The sequence below is a fragment of the Halyomorpha halys genome, unplaced genomic scaffold, assembly GCF_000696795.3.
Source record: "Halyomorpha halys isolate HHAL.00 unplaced genomic scaffold, Hhal_1.1 Scaffold1245.1, whole genome shotgun sequence".
NCBI classification, from domain to species: Eukaryota; Metazoa; Arthropoda; class Insecta; order Hemiptera; family Pentatomidae; genus Halyomorpha; species Halyomorpha halys.
This window is the reverse complement of record NW_027113557.1, coordinates 304,170-317,214: the sequence shown is the minus strand read 5'-3', so window position 1 is coordinate 317,214 and position 13,045 is coordinate 304,170.

Sequence of the window (13,045 nt, the reverse complement as noted above, 5' to 3'; positions counted from 1 at the left end):
GATTTCAATTTACAGAAAATATGAAATCGTCCATACTGTTATTTACATCATTAAATAAGTAGTAAATGGATTCTATTTACTTGTGAATATGAATTATGAAGTTTCTACCGAAAATTAAAAATTTTCTACTTACGAAACTCCATCGAAGGTAAATTAACTATAGATAGTTTATTATTAATTCACCTTCGATGGAGTTTCATGAGTAGACAATTTCTTTGACGGGCCGAAAAAATAACACTTTAAAATTCAGAAAAATAAGCATTGTTTGTTATTCACAGAAAAATAAATCCTTCAGAAAAATTGATGTTTTTCTAGGCCAGAAAGCTATAGATCATTGTCTTCAGCCCAAATCTGCTCTCAGCGCTTTTCTTAATTCTCTCACGAGGGTTGGAATAATGTTAGGGGTTAGAGAGAGAAGAAAAGCTCCACACAAACAGAGCCGGAGCCTAGCTCTCCGAAACATGTTTTAATTGCCAGTTGTGCTCCATCAGGCCCACTCGGCGAGGTCAATAACCGGGTCAAGTTCGGAGGCGAGCCTCCTGGTCCGCCAGCACTGGAGGACTTGGGCTTCCGAAGAGTCTGAAGAGGACATCGGGAATAGGAGAAGGTGTAGCCACGGAGGAAGAGGAGGAAGTGGGATATAGCACGACAGAGCGGAGCGGGTCATCGCCCGGGCCACTGTGGAGGTTCCCATCGGCAGTTTCACCTGATAACGGTCTCCCAACCAGCCCCGAAATGTCCCCCTCACTCTCACTCTTCCCTTCTTTCATTATTACCACTTGAAGCTGTTAATGGAAACCTGAGGATAAAATAAACTATTCATAGGTGGGTATATTATGGTACAGAGTATAATGTTCTGAATAATTTTTACCATCCATCAGCAAATTATCAGTATATCCCAGATACAGCAGATCTTTTGTAAAACGAATACACTCCATTTTTTTTTCTTTTTAAAATTTTGAATAACGTAAAGGGTGGAGGTAGATGTTGCCATATGGTCGGACCACATTGGCTGTACTTACTATTAATAAATAAAATTTAAAAAAATTATTCCGTTTCAAAAATGTTACCATTTTTGTTTTGCAAGTTTGACAGAAACATAAAAAATTGTCTGTGCTACTTATTCAATGCGAAATTGTCATTGAATCTATATTGGAAGAGAATAACCCGGGTGGCGGTCAATAAAAGTATCATATAGTAGATACCTACCTATATGATTCCTTGTTGACAGAATATTAAAAGAAAACTATTTCTTGTAAACCAAAGTTTCGCCCCACTTTGCAGGGCTTCGTCAGGGCTAAATGAAAAATTAAAATACAAACATTTTAGAATTAACAGAACATTGAAATAAATTTGAAAACAATTGTTATGATTATAACGTCTATAAAAAATAATTAATAATAGCAATATAAGGAAATATACATGTGAGTAGACTGTAAATAAATTACTAATAAATATAACCATGTTTGTATCTTGTTTTTTCATTTAGCCCTGATGCTCTACAAAGTGGGGTGAAACGTTGGTTTACAATAAATAGGTTTTTATTATTTTCCAGTCTACTTACCTGTTTATTTTCTTATATTGTTATTATTAATTCTTTTCTATATACTTACTTTATAAACTTAACAATTGTTTTAAAATGTGTGAAATATCTTATATTTTATTGTTGTGTAAATTCTAAAATATTTGTACCTTGCTTTTTCATTTAGCCCTGACAATCTTCCTACAATTTACTTTATACGGTCAACTAACGATCTTCAACGTTATCGAATAAGTTTGCAAACCAGCGTTTTACCTCATTTTACAGGGCTTTCTCAGGGCTGTCTGATAGAAATAAGGATGACAACTCAGTTGGTCTCAGGGGTGCCTGGCTAAACCAGTATTTCCATTGAAAACTGGAATTCAAAATTTCTTCTCCTCACTGTATATACCATACATAAGTAAGGGAAAGTAAAAAGTAGACTTTTGTTCGAGTGGAAACATCTTTTCCAAGTGTTCTTCATTATTTGAATCATCAGTGGGTATGTTTAGGAGGTATAGACAGTACTAAGGGAGGACATACTTTTTTAAAAAAATAAGAATAAGTGCTCGGAGAAAAAAATTGGTTCGAACGGATCTTTCGTAAAGCTAGAGAACTGAGACGTAGTGTTGAGAAAAATGCCAAAAATAAATAAACTGCACTCCTTCCTAACAGAAAAAAACAAGACAATTTGATTTTAATTTATTCTTATTTTCATCACAAATAAAAGTTTTATCGGAATTTTTTCTGACGTAATTTCTTCTAAAAATAGTCTGTTGTATTACACTAAAATGAATATTTATGATCTATCAACATCGAAATCCAATAGAAGACTATTCGTCTGTGCAATTTGAGAGATAATTCTTTTTTCGACCTCATTAAACATAAAAATCATACATATTAATCAATGATTCATCAGAGTTCTATTGCGATGCGATCGTTCCTAAACATGGAAAATCATCAATACCAGACACTGGTATTACAGCTATAACTCAATTATTTTTAGTTGACCTTTTATCACAAATTATATAAATTATACATACAACTTTGGAATAGAGTATGAATCAACTTCAGTCATTAGAGGTAATTATTACATATTAAAAGCAATTCCTGATCATAACTATCTACAAATTAATTATATGTACTAGTAGATCTAATAGTAATGTAGTATTTGCATAATATTAAAAAGAAAAGTGAAATGAGTCAACTCGAATATTTCATAACAGTTACATTCCATTTTGAGTAAGTGTATATCTGTTAGAAAAGTTCACAGGTTTTGATAAACAAGGTCACCGGATGCTCTCTTATTAAATACGCATTAATTAAAATTACTCTAATTTTAAAGGAACAATAAATTATCAAAAATGTTAAAACACATTGTAAACAATATTGTAAATTTTAGTTATAAAATTTAAATATATTTTTTTTTAGAGTGTCACCAACAGTTTTAATCACTCTCATCTCTACCATTTCCCTCTCTCCTAACATAATATTGATTTATTTAACCATGTTTTAAGTTAATACTATCAAAGCTTTAATCAGAAATTTAGATAACTCACTTTCAACCAGCCACTTCTTCTTCCTGTGCATAGGGTTGCTGAAGAAGTAAAATTCCAGTATCTGAATCATGACGTTTTCGCATTCAACGATACTGGCAGTATTATCTATATGTCTGAGTTTCTCCCTTTCACTCATAATTCCAACACAAGATGTACCCACCCTCAAGAACAACTCATATCGAGTAGATAAGCCGGCAAGATTCACGAGAACAATACGTCGTCACGAAGGGCAGTAGCGCAGTATAAGTACTTGAGGTCCCCGATAAGGAAGGACTCCCAGGACACGCAAGAACCCTGGTCCCAGTTATCTGTCCAGTTTACTGCTCCTTAAGGATAATATTTACTATAAACGTGGACAAGACCTAACGAACACACTATCTGCCCCTCTGGTCTATTTTAACCTGGATTTACTTACTATTCCGATCATCGGCGGTTTCTTAGATCCGCTGTTGAGCTAGAGGTTAGCCTTATACAAGATGATTTTAATCGAGGAGTATCCCTAACTGCACCTTACTGGTAACGGTACTAAAGCCAATGGATAATTTGAATATGCGGATGGGAATGCTACGCAATTATACGAACAAGGGCTATTAAATGCCTTTACAAACCGTTCACGGTTGAGGGGCTTCGTATATTCATGTATTTTACAGTTGAAAATTACTGAATGCTTTAATAATGAACGAGTAAATTAGAGAGGTTAAACCTGGTTTAAAACATACTTACTGATCTTCTCAATCCTAAAATAAGCATCTAACCTTCTGACGATAGTGAGAAGCACAGTAATGGACAAATTATCATTTAGGAATACTATCAATTCAGAAATGAGGAACCTATACATTCTTCTGAAACTGCTTACGGATTTGTTCAATTTAGTATAGAAAAAAGGATCCAGCAAATTAACGTTGAACTGCAGAATCCTTACAGGGTAAACATTGAAGTTCACGGGGCGTGGAGTGCATGTTAATTTGTGGGAAGTCTGAAGGAGTTTAGAAGAGGATTAATAAAGGCAGAGAATGCTAGTTGGTTATTGTTTAGAAAATTCTTTAATAATAACTGTAATAATATTATTAATTATAGTACTAATAATAATTATTATTGTTACAGAAATAAGATTAAAAGTAGGCAACTGAACAAAATTAAGAGAAATGATAAATTAAAAAAAAAGTTTATTCCTAAAAATTAATAAAATATTAAGAAAATAATTTCATTACTGCTAATAAATATATGGATTTACTTATAAAAAATCTGAATAATTTTTAACATTTATTATATATGAATTAAAAAAAAAAATAAAAAAAAATGTTTATTCATAATAATCAATAAAACAATAAGGGGATAACGTCATTGCTCATAATAAATACATAGAATTTAGTCATAAAAAAAATTTAATTTTTTAAAAATTAATATAGAAATATGAATGAAAAAAAATCGTGAGCAGAATTGAACTCGGTTACAAAGTCGTCTTTTTGTATTCATATTTATTAAGACAACGGGTAAAAAATAATTCGATACGGTGAAAATGTAGTGAGGTGAAAAAAATGTTGACACACTAAAGGCACAACCCAAACACCAATTCTATTCACATACCAAATTTCAACACTCTTCATCAAACAATTAAAACATTCCTCTGAATTGGAGACAATTTTCAATGGAATCCACCTCAATTCTTATGGTATTATTCAGTCTACAACCCAACATACCGAATCCAATATACGACAAAAATAGTACATTAGGTTTGAGGTAAAAGTTTCAAATAAGTAAAGACTAATATATGGAATTTTACAATCACGAAAATAACCTTTCCTACTTTAAAAAAAAATCATTCGTGACTTGAAATCGGACCAACCTTAAAAATGATAGTTTAGCATGTCAAAAAATGAGAGATTGCAAGAAATAATACTTGTAGGCGAGAAGAGTTGCTAAAAACTTTCAAATACCAAACTGAAATGGCACCTTACATCACTGTAGAAGGTATAACAATGTATACAATTTTCCTACTGCAAATTCGTGTGAGAAGGTTACTAAACGTTAGATCGATTGCAATTTTTGGAATTTAAAGAGTCTGATCTTAAGAATTTATCTATTCGGGGCAAAAAAAAAAATATCGGTTGTTCTCAATCAGGGACATCAGAAAGTATTTTAATGGCGTGAGGACTTACCACATTGTCAAAGAAAAGTAATGAATGTTCGATCGTCTCACTAGTGTAGACCCTAGCGCGAAGATGCCACATAGATATGGTGGATGTATTCTATAAACTCGTCCACCATATCTTTAATTCTTCAAATATAGCGAGTTTTTGTTAAAATAATATATTTAATTATTTTTTCGCTAAAGTTATATGACAAATATAGCCCGACCAGATGGCAACTATCGGGTGGTGTCAAATTAACATAAAAAAAAAGATGAAATGAAATATTTTTTTGCAGCACTTTTAATTATTAGGGATTATGGAGGCACAACGGCTAATAAGTCGACCTAATTTTCAAGTCTTCATCAGGGCTAAAAATAAAAATGAAATAAATAATAGACTAACAGTTTTGGACATATACATAACAATGAATTTAAAATATATACTAGTTGATTAATATCTAAAGATTTATTTGTTTTATAGCCCTGATGAAAATGTGAAAATCAGGTCGAAACGTTGACACAAATAAATAAACTTTTGTTTATTTGTGTTTTCTGCTGACCGCACAACTCGACCATCTTCTATTATTTATCTAAGGTCAACTATCTTCACTTCATTATGTAACTATAATATATTGGAATTATATTTAGAGATGAAAGTAATAATTTAATATTATATAATACAGTTATAATACATTACTATATAATAGTACTAAAAAAATAAAATTGAAATATAGGTAATTTGAAAAAGTGAACTAATGATAATTAATCGTAATAATATATAGACTATTACAAAATTTAGTAATAAAATGCAACAAATGAATGAAGAAATACGACTTATGAAGAAAATGATAACGACAATAATTGACAACTAATATAAACGATAAGGATACCGCGAAATTTGTTTAGCTTAACAAGGGATCATGAAATTTTTTCAGCCCCAAAAAATGGCGTGGGTAAAAATGTTTTGGAACCACTTCTCCAGGGAACACAAATAACTTATTTTTAACTTCATTTCAATTATTCATTGCTCGGAGCACCAACAACCGAAGTCAAATTTGAGAAAAATGAATCAATTGTTTTCCGACCGAATAAAATAATTGTTCCCTGCATTTCTGAAAATATTTTTTTGTAAAAAATTTTACGGAAGTAAAAGTTTAATCATTGACGGAAAATGTTACATAAAAAATCATCCAGACACAAATGATTAGGCCAAAAGAGAATAAAATGTTTCATGTAAAATTACATCCACATAAAGGTATGAAACAATAACTAATGTATTCTAACCGAAAATAGAAATAAGAACGGCCAACTCGTAACAACTACATAATATTAACAATAAATAAGAAATACCACATCGTTTCATCAAAGAATTGTTCCCATCACCTGGCTTAGAAGAAACAATCCGAAGCGTTAAACGCCTGATGCAACACAGAGGTAATTATCCTCCTGAGGCATTGCAATCACAATTCCAAGGGAGAAATATTATGACGCAATCTCTCCTTTATCCTTCATTCCTCAAACCGATGTAAATTATGGCTTTATTCACGACCGTTTTCATAAATTGTAATCGGATTCCGAGATAGGTATTTTATTATGTCGTAGTTAAATAAACAAGAGAAACAGTTAGAAAGAGCTAGATATAACAACAAAGAAAGAAAGTAATAAATATCTGATAGTGAAAACTTTTTAAATTATGGAAATTCAAAAAGGTTATAGTATAAACGGTGGATATCACTCGACAAAAGCACAAACGCAACAATGGACAATTAAAAACATTATTGATGGCAGTTTCCAGTAATGGTAATAGGAGACCATGGACAGTATCGATAGTCGTCACTATCAAAAAGCCTATCGATAGCCTATATCGAAACTACTAATAATGATACTGGTTATGACTTTTTCATATAAGTGTGAAAAAAAGATCCAAAAAATTATTAATTATCATTTAATCAATTTAAAATTGATTATTTACAACTAAAATACTTTCAGCAAGTTAATTAATTATAATTATAATGATCTTAAATTAAGTAAATATTAATAAAAGTAATTTTTATCATTATAATTGGATTAAATTTCATCACATTAATTTCAAATTATCAATTATTATTAATTTATTTAAATAAAAAAATTAAACTAAAAATATTTCAATTAATGTAAGAAGGCGATAACTTATTAGGTCCAGATCATTTCAAATGGAAGCAGCTAGAACTTGCGAAACAACAAATCATTTAATCCTTGTTTTTCTGTAAGTGGAAAAAAAAATATAAATCTCCTTCCACTTTTCTAGTTTTCATTTCTTTTGCAATGACATTTTCTCAGTTTCACTTTGCTTCCCTAATTACTAGTAAAATACAAGTGTACATTTTTAATTTATTTTCTAAAATGGATTGGTTGTGTATGGGTAAATTTTCCTTTTTTTTTTTTTTTTTTTTTAAAGGATGAAATCCCAAATTTAGTCTCCTATGATCTGTGCCGAAAGGACTTCAAACATCAAGTTAAGAAGCAAAGGAATGTTTATCTATAGTATCGATCGCTGACCGATATTATCGAAGTTATCGATAGCTAGAGCTATCGAACTCACAAATGGGACTAAGGAAACCGATTGAACGTTACTGAACCAGTATCGAAAGGTTGACAACCTCTAGAAAAAATTATTTTTAGTTTAAGGTTTTACCAAATATGTAAAAACATTTAAAAAAATGATCTCGAACTTTCCGAGAGTTCATCAACCGGACTGAATTAGAAAACGAAATCATACTTCGAAGAGGTTTCATCCAAAATACAAAATCAGTATGTCGTGAAATAGAACTGAATAGAAATAGACATTCTAATGACGGCGACAAATTCTCAACACGACTACAAACAACCGAGAACGATGTGAAACCACGACTGGATTCCAAATGCCGGAAAAATAAATTTTCGAAAGCGAAAATAGAAAGACGCGGATGAGTAGCATGACATAACGTTTTTTAATTTACGGATTCTTGCGACCGTGCACTAAGTGTTTCTAAGGTAATTACCATGATTAATTGATGATATTATTTATAATGATTTTTTTAAACAACCTTTGTATTCAATAGAGTAATTCGAGATTTATATATTTTAAATTAACAACGAAAATAAATGATTACGTCAACTCAAATAAGCAGTCAAGAAAGAAAAAATCTAATTATTTTTTAAAATTATAAAACAAACGACAACAAGGAACGAAATTATATGAGAGCTTGAAAGCAGGAATCACCGACGAAGAAGATATGACAATGATCTTCAACAATCTACACAGTTGGCAAGGCGAAGGTAAGCTTAAACTTGAAAAAATACTACACACCTATCGATTCTATGCTTTTAAATAAAAATTAAAAAAAATACGACTCGGGTAAAATTCAGTTGATAATATGATAAATAAAATATAATTTATTTCACCATTTCTGTTATAAGACTTTATAGGTCTGTTTAAAATACAACGTTAGATAAAGACAAACTAATTTTATTAAAAAAAAGTATAAATGTTTACAAAAAATGAAAAAAATATTTTTTTTTTCCTGAAAGTTATGACAGTAGTTTTAATAACTGTCTTGTATTTTTTCAGAGTTTAGAATGAAAATTAAAGAACATAGAAAAAATTTCACTAAAATTATTTCTATACTGATGAAAATGAAGAAAAGAATATTACTAAAAGAAGAAATAGGTCAGTGATATCTGTTATTTAAATCATTAAATTAGTCTTGGATTAATTCACTTCTAAACAAAATACAGGGCCTTCCACACTTACTAATCAAAACATATGACGATATCAATCAATACGGCTTTGCTAAGTTGGTAATGAAAAACAACGAAAAAAATATTTTGTGAAAAAAAAAGACTTAAGCCAGTTTCGAATATTAAGTTGTATTTTTGAATTGACAAAGGAAATAAAGCGGTAAATTTATTTCTTATATTATTCAAATATTTAGAAAGAGTCAACCAACAATGAATATGAAACTCTGTACCACAACAATCCATGAAGATTCAGGGTTCTGTACTTTATAAGGAAGTACTTATACGAGGAGTGAATTTTTTCATGATCATGCTAAACCACTAGACCACAGAGGGCTTCCCGAGCCCATAGGGTTGACTCACGGCTACAACAGACTAAATAATTATCTGCCACAGTCCTTGGAGTTAGTAGCACAGTGCCTTACTCATTCAACCATCCCGCTCTCCGTCGACCAGCAATTTAATATCCAATAAAAATTTAATATAAATAATAATTAAAATTTGGTAATTATTAATTAAATAAATTAAAATAGAGTAATTTGGAATGAGTGCTAGGTACAATATAAGAAAGGGATGATTTTATATATTTGAAATCGTTCATTCCTCGTAAAAACATCAACTGGTTTATCATAATTAATTTAATTACTAAAAATTACTTTAATAACTAGATTTACTAAAATAAGCCGATGTCTGCATGAAAAATATAATCCTTAAATCTTGCCCTCTTTGAATGAAACTGGAAGCTGTTTTAATATAACTCGGATATAAACTTGGCAAGGTTTTAATTATGCAAAGGGTTTCATAAAACTAAATTAAAATTTATCAGTTATCATGAAAACATCATATTAGGTTTATTAAATATGAAATAAGCTAACCATATTTTTATTCAGCACTCCTAATAACTACTAAATAAAGTTAGTATATCATAAAACTGACTATGATTAATGGCCAAGATGATAAATCTACCTAAGACAGGTGTATACCAACGTGGAGAAGAAATGGCTGAAGTAGGTTCTAACTGAGACCACATATATATATTGTAACGAGTTCTCCCTTCAGCTATATATCTTAACTCAGTCTGACCTTTAACTTTTCATTATCCTTCCGATAGAATTAGGATTTTAAATAACCCCTAGAAGAAAAAAAAATTTTTTTTTCTTAAAGGTTAAACCGAGATGAAATGAATTCGCAAATACCCCGTCTCATAGCTCATATACCTACCTGGGGAATTTAATGTTCCTGGGTTTATCCGGGTTGGTAATCTGCGCAGTTAAGGTTGTCAGAATTATGACGAGGGAAAACCAAAAAATGTTTTTTAGCTGGGAAATCGTTATGAAATATGAAGAGGAATACAATCATATATGATAATAAACGCAATTAAACCAATTTTAAACACTACTGAGAAAATCTGAATGAAGGATTTCTAACAAAAAACCGTACGAAAAAGTGCTTTTACAATGCTTGCTCTTCTAATTTACGTTTATCTGTAAACTCTCTACATACAAGACCGAAAAGTTATAATAATAAATATATGATATGTAAGCCAATGTAACAAGTACTTTATTGCTCGAGCTTCCTCCTTCAGAAATTCCTTAAACTTTTAACTTTTTTTATTTATTTATATCTTTACTGCAATAACGATAACAACATTTATTTATTTATAATTTTAAATAAATATAATATCAACATATATATATTCCTTTTTTCTTATAGGTGTATTATGATATTAGTCTAATTGCACAAATGGTTACTTCGTTATTTAATCATTCAGTCTAACGTTTCATATTAATATTTTTGGATTATTGGTATTAAGTAAAAAAAAATTAAGCAAATTAATTTTTTTGTTTTCAATTTTTTTCATTTTGAAATCAAATAAATTTCAAACGGAGCCACAAAAAAAATTTTAAGTACTTATTTTACAGTTAAGTTAAGTTAAGTTACAGAAAAAAAAAAAATTCCAGTCGAATTTCGAATACAGCAGAAAAGTAACGTGTACCTCTCAAGACAGAACAAGTTTTTTATGTCTTCATCAGTCATTTAAAGGCAAAATATTTATTTATCTACCTCTGTTAAAGTCTACATACAGAGGCCTAATAAGTAAAATAACAAACAAAATATGAGTAAAAAATGATAAAACGTAATTAAAAAATAAATGAAAGAAAAATAGTACTCAAAAGAGGAGAAAAAATAACTAAGAAGAAAACAAAAACTTGGAGTAAGTTTCAAATACAAAAGATTATAAAATAGTACAATTTAAAATATAACTTAATAAAAATATAATTTATAAAAATATTTTAAGATAAAAATTATGGTACATGATAAGTAAACGGCCTAAAAATTACTTTTAAGCAACATGGTTTTTAATTAACAAAATATTAAAAGAAAAAACTTAACAACTGAAAATGTCTCGTTGAATCAAAAATAAATCAACACATTTTGAAAGATCAACCTAACAGATAATAATAAGAAAAATCAAATAAAAAAATTAAGAATAAACTTCTTAATAAATGCAAAATTGAGTCAATGAGAGTGTTAGGTTATTATTTATTATACATCTTTCTTATTAAAAGGGTATTCATAAAAATAAGAAACAATATCACGTAATACTGTATTTTACTAATAAATTTTGAAGAAACAAGCGAGGCTTACTCAATGCATAGATGAGAGCATAATTTATTTGTCTCATAAAAGGTCAAAAATAGATATGTTAAATCTTTGAGAATACAAATTATTGAATCTGTATATTACATTGTAATAATTAATATAAATTATTTAAGTTATACCAAAACACCAATGTATTAAAATCCGATGTATTTCGCACCGTTCAGCAAGTCAATAAAGTTCTTTAGATAGAAATAGAAAATAATAATATTTATGGAAGCAAAGCTAAAGAAATAAATTGTGAGGACCAGGTGTGAGTGAAGACCCAACCCCGTTTCCAACGGAGGTAATCTTAAATTGTAATCTATCCTTATAAATAATACATGGAGGAAATTTTTATGCAGTTCCTCTAAGGAACCACAATCGTCCCTCGAAGACTCAAAGTTCAGATCCGATAGCGAAGAAAAAAACTGTTCTCCAACCGCCTGAATTATACGATGTCTTCTCCTAATTGTTATTTAACAGGTGGTAACAAGGTGCTAAAGTCAGGTATTTCAAAAGAAACTCCATGTAGTAGGCTCTCACACTTCCGAGCGGGCTCTGTAATGTCTTTTTTTAGGCTTTAGCATCCCCCCCCCCCCAAAAAAAAAGCTTTAAAGAAAGATTTAGGTGACTAAGCGAATTTGTGCTCCAGAAAATTAGCAGAGAATATGGTACATTATATAAAAACAAATTCAGATTGAGAAAATAAAACGATGCTCATGACGAAAACCTCTCATAAAATATTACATGAAGAAAAATTTCATTTAAAATCTAAACCGTTCAACAGGACATATTTCACAATAGAGTGATGATCAGGTAGAAAAAAAAATATTAAATCCAAAATTATTAGATACATCCTAATTATTAAATAACCATTCAAATCTCAAATATATCCTAGTTGAATAAATTACTCTTATTATCCAAGTAATACAGCGAATAAGTTTACCAAATTGTGAGTGGCAACCATTATATTCATTCAATGGTTTGCACAATAAAATAAAAGTTCTCAGGCCGCGACCTAACCGGTATCCTCTATTACCTACAATGAAACGGCGTTCGAGCCGATAAAGTCAAGCCATAGCGACCGTTATTTCAAATATTCCAGCTAAACGATACAGTCAATATATCCAATATATCTATTCTTTATACTTAAAACGTTTACTTCAAATAATATAAAAATTAAATATTTTTCTATCAATTTATCCACAATAGAAAAAATATAACTAAAAAATATTATGGGAGTAACTTATAGTGATAAATTATATTTTAATTAAAAATGTTCATCACTAACGTATTTTTAATAAGGGTTAAATTAAAATTTGATATAAAATTAAAATATTTTGGCTGAATTTTAATTTGGCATAAAACCATTAATTTGGAAAAGTGGATATAATCCATTTTAGATTGAAAACTCTTCAACTGAGTGACAAAATATGT